Here is a 4,243-nt window from a genome sequence, read left to right as displayed (position 1 = left end):
CGTGTGGGAACCCTAACCCTAGCTCCAACGGCCCTTCCCGTGAGGCCCCTAACCCTAGCTCCAAGGTCCCTTCTCGTGGGACCCTTAACCCTATCTGCAGGCCCTGTACCCCGGGTCCCCTAACCCTAGCTTCAGAGGCCCTACCATGGGGGCCCTTTACCCTAGGTCAAGGGGCCCTATGCATGGGTCCCCCCAACCATAGCTCAAGGGGCCCTATCTCTAGGCTACCTAAACCTAGCTCCAGGGGCCCTCCCCGTTGGACCCCTTTGCCTAGCTCCAGGGTCCCTTGAAACACTTGGAAAATGTGTTTGACTGTTCAGGCATTGGGAGCTCAGCTAAGAATGCAATGCTTTTCAAAGACTGCGGGGACTGTGGGATCGCTGGAGTCCTCAGTCTCCCCTCCCTCCCTTCCATGAAACGTCCATTTGATTCTTTGGCTTTCCGTTACGCTTGTCACGCAGCACTGTGCTGAGTCCCGGCTGTGGACTCTGTCTATCATAGCCTGGAGATTTTTTCAAATGATTTTGTCATTTCGTCTTCTGTAAACGGAGCTCTGATAGAACAGATTTGTCTCTCCATACAGCGATCAGATCCAGTACCTCCCAGACTGGTCCACGCTGGAGCTCGTTTGGGTTTGGGACATGCATCAGCCACCTAGTGCTGATCAGAGCTCCATGCTGGGCAAACAGGAAATGAAATTCAAAATTCGCGGGGCTTTTCCTGTTTACCTGGCCAGTGCATCCGAGTTCAGATTGCTTTCCAGAGCGGTTCACAAGGATGCACTGTGCGATACCGCCCGGAGGCCAATACTATTGAATTGGCGGCCACACTAACCCTAATCCAACATGGCAATACCGATTTCCGTGCACTACTCCCCTCGTCGGGGAGCAGTACAGATATCGGTATAAGAACCCTTTATATCGATATAAAGGGCTTCATTGTGTGGACGAGGTGCAGGGTTAATTCGTTTTAATGCTGCTAAATTCGGTTTAAATGCGTAGTGTAGACGAGGCCTAAGAAAGCGGCTGTTTGACCTACAAAGAACGACAAAGTAAAACCTGCAAGAGCAGCCTTTCAGTTCAGAGGCCTGATAATAAGATGTTACTAATAACTGATGAAAGAGTTACAAACGACTCAAAACCATACTCAGAACAACCAAATGGGAACACAGACAACACCATTTTTCTTCGCTGCTCTTCAACCACGATATTACTCCCCATAGGGAGGTCCATCCGCTCCTCGGGGTTCAGTGCCACAGTAACAGGGTGATGTGTGCAAGGGATGGAGGAAGCTGCTATTCCATCTCCCTAGTCCAAAAATCAGTTTAATAGCTAGTCCTGAGATAGAGGAAGTTCAGTTATTAAGTCATAAGAACTAATTTAACATTGTGATTCCAGCCAATGTTAAAATGATCTAACATTCAGGTTAATAGAAACCTTTCTAGTCCTCTGCATAGAACTGCTTCAAATGATGCAAAAATAGCAAGTTTGCTTTAAAAAGTCATAAAAGGGTGTCATCCAGAATCTGACACTTGGTGAAACGTAAGTCTAGAACACACAACCAGTTTCGGGATTGTGCTCTGCTTCTTAACAATCTGCCCTGAGGATTGCCACTCACAGTCACAGCTACTCCAGATGGCTGGGGCCCTCTCATGCATCAGTAACTGGTTAGCAGCTTGGAAAGAAAGAGTAGGACTAAATAGTCGTTTTTGCAGTGGAAAGGGGTAAATAAAAGGCTTCCAAAGTATGAGACGAGGCTACAGACATTAGGGCTGGTCAGGTTTAGACAAGACCGTAGAGCACCAGTTCTCAACCAGGTGTCTGCCAAAAGAAACCAAGCTTGACCCACATCCCCAAGCCACCAAGCCTACCTGCCTGCATTGAAGGGAGGAGAGAAAGGGCACAACAAAAAATTGCAGCATCAATGCAGAAGAGAGAACTCTTCCCCTGCCATTATCAGTAGGGTTGGCCTCACAGCCACTGATTCCCTGAACAGAAATAGCAAAAGTCCAACCACAATTCTCACTTTCCTTTCCACTACAAGAGATAATGGGATGGGAGCTGCTCTCTTGAGACCTGTCCTGCTGCTGCCCAGGCACATGGCAGACAGAGCTTGGCCCGCAAGCCGATGGGTTTTGATCGCTTGAAGGCCCAGAGGGAAAAGAGACAAGTGCTCGTGTATCAGAGAATGGCTTTGATCCATTGACCTCTGGGTTATGGGCCCAGCAACGCGTCCGCTGCACCACTCTGCTGGCTCTTTACTCCCCCTGCCACCAGCCACCTCTATCTGGATTAGTGCCTTACGAGCTCTTCCACGCTGGCAGGCATATGCACCGGCTGCTAGGCAGCTGCCCTGGTCACAGGCTTTTACAGCTTCTACAGGGTAAAAGGATCTATTTGGGGTTTGGACCCCCATTGGGAGCTGGGTAGCTGAGTGCCGGAGACGGAGTACTGCTTAAACTGTTTTCAATTAAGCCTTCAGCTCGTGGGGGATGAGGTTCAGCCTTTGATCAGTGTCTGCAGCAGGCAAGCGCTCTGGCTCAATCGGCCCCCACCCTGCCCCCGCTGTATTAGCATACTAAAACTGGAGCAAAGGCACCATGCCTTGCAAGGGAACAGGAGCCGGGATCTCGAACAAATGTCAACATTTTAGTAATATGACAGTTCAAAGAAGAAAAAAGGTGTACGGTACAGCATTTAGGTGTAGAAGTTTCTGGTGATCAGGGAACAATGTACTAGATTACCCAGAGGGTTTCGAAGTTCAGGTTTAAGATCGGGTGGCTGTAAGGAATACAGAATCTGCAATAGCCCTGACTGGGGGTAAAAGGTTAACGTACAGGACACTGAGTTAGGAGGGTATGTTGTCCATGTGAGGGCTACTGTTCAGGTGTGGAGTTTAAGAAGCGGGTACGACAATGAGAATGGATTCACCCGCGTTTGGTGAGTTTTAACATTCAGTGTTTTTTAATCTTTGCCACAATCTAGATTTAAGCACGGGTCGGTATGAACTCTACCCTGCCATCTGTTGGTGATCTGTTGTTAAGGCCTTTTGGGGCTGATGTCATTTGCATGGTTACACCCACCTCCAGATTGCATGAGGGGAGTGCTTGTCCAAATGTCATTTCAGCTGCTGTGGGATCCCCCCATCTCTTTGTTATTGGGGCAGGAGTAATCAAGTGTATTTTCCTGTTTAGTTTGGATCAAGGAGAGAGTAACTGTACCTGGCATTTGAGGCCTGAGAGCTTGCCCCTCGCCTGGAAAAGACTCATCATTAAGGGTATGGGTTCCAAACCACCACCCCCCCCATAGGTGTGGGAAGTAGGAAATAGATGTTTTGTTCTTGGTCTGATTGATTTTGTGTCTGGTGTCTAAAGGACAGAAGGTATTATTGAATATCTTTATAATTGTTGTTAGTACTGAAGTGTCTCATCTTAAAGTTATCTATTAGATTTTTCTTACAGTATATTTTGGTGCTGAAAGGTAAAGGTTGCTCTGTGTGTGCTGTTATGGAATGAAGTAACGAAGGTTGGTTGTAGAGAGGGTGCATGTGCCACAAAAGTTGTGCCTGTCCCACCCCAGCTGTGGTCCCAGAGTCCAGAATTGGCATAAACTCACCCCTTACCTGTGACTAACAAGCTTGCCCTGCTAACTCTTCCAGCAAAACAGGCCAAAGAAAGTGTATGCAAGCCCTGTACTGCAGCCCCAGTACTATTTTCAGTTCCTTCCCACAGATCTTTCACTCCGCACCAGTCCAGTTCCTTGCTGTTGCTTGTCCAGCCACTGCATGCATGTGCTAGACCGGACCCTGAGCTGATTCCTGACTGTTGTGCTCCATACAGCCTGGCCTGTCTGTGTCTCTGTGGTGCAATGGGTCAGCACGTTTGGCTCTTAACTGAAAGGATGGTGGTTCAAGCCCACCCAGGGACAGTGATAAGCCTGTGCTACTTCCTCGCTTTCCTGCGGGCAGGCCGGCTTTAGGCCAATTCAACCAATTCCCCTGAATCGGGCCCTGCACCGAAGCCCTGCTGGTGCACTGTACTAGGGTGGCCCAGCTTCCCCAGGGGGCAATTTAAAGGGCCTGGGGCTCCCAGCAGGGACTGGAGCCTCAGGCTGTTTAAATTGCCACCAGAGCCCCACTGCTGGAGACTTGGGGGCTATTTAAAAAGTCTTGGGGCTCCCCTTGCTTCTACCGCCCCGGCCCTTTAAACAGCCCCCGGAGCCCCGCCACTTCCCCAGGCTCCCGC

At 49.5% G+C, this 4,243-nt stretch overlaps 1 non-coding gene across 1 annotated transcript; it reads left to right on the top strand.

The window, feature by feature from the left end:
* Positions 1 to 3,852: 3,852 nt before the first annotated feature.
* Positions 3,853 to 3,926, top strand: TRNAK-CUU (transfer RNA lysine (anticodon CUU)). The gene has a single exon. It is a non-coding gene; the product is annotated as a tRNA-Lys (tRNA).
* Positions 3,927 to 4,243: the final 317 nt, after the last annotated feature.

Source organism: Gopherus flavomarginatus, unplaced genomic scaffold, assembly GCF_025201925.1.
Source record: "Gopherus flavomarginatus isolate rGopFla2 unplaced genomic scaffold, rGopFla2.mat.asm mat_scaffold_2352_arrow_ctg1, whole genome shotgun sequence".
NCBI lineage: Eukaryota > Metazoa > Chordata > Testudines > Testudinidae > Gopherus > Gopherus flavomarginatus.
The sequence above is the reverse complement of the archived record's forward strand: the minus strand, read 5'-3'. Positions and strand labels throughout refer to the sequence as shown.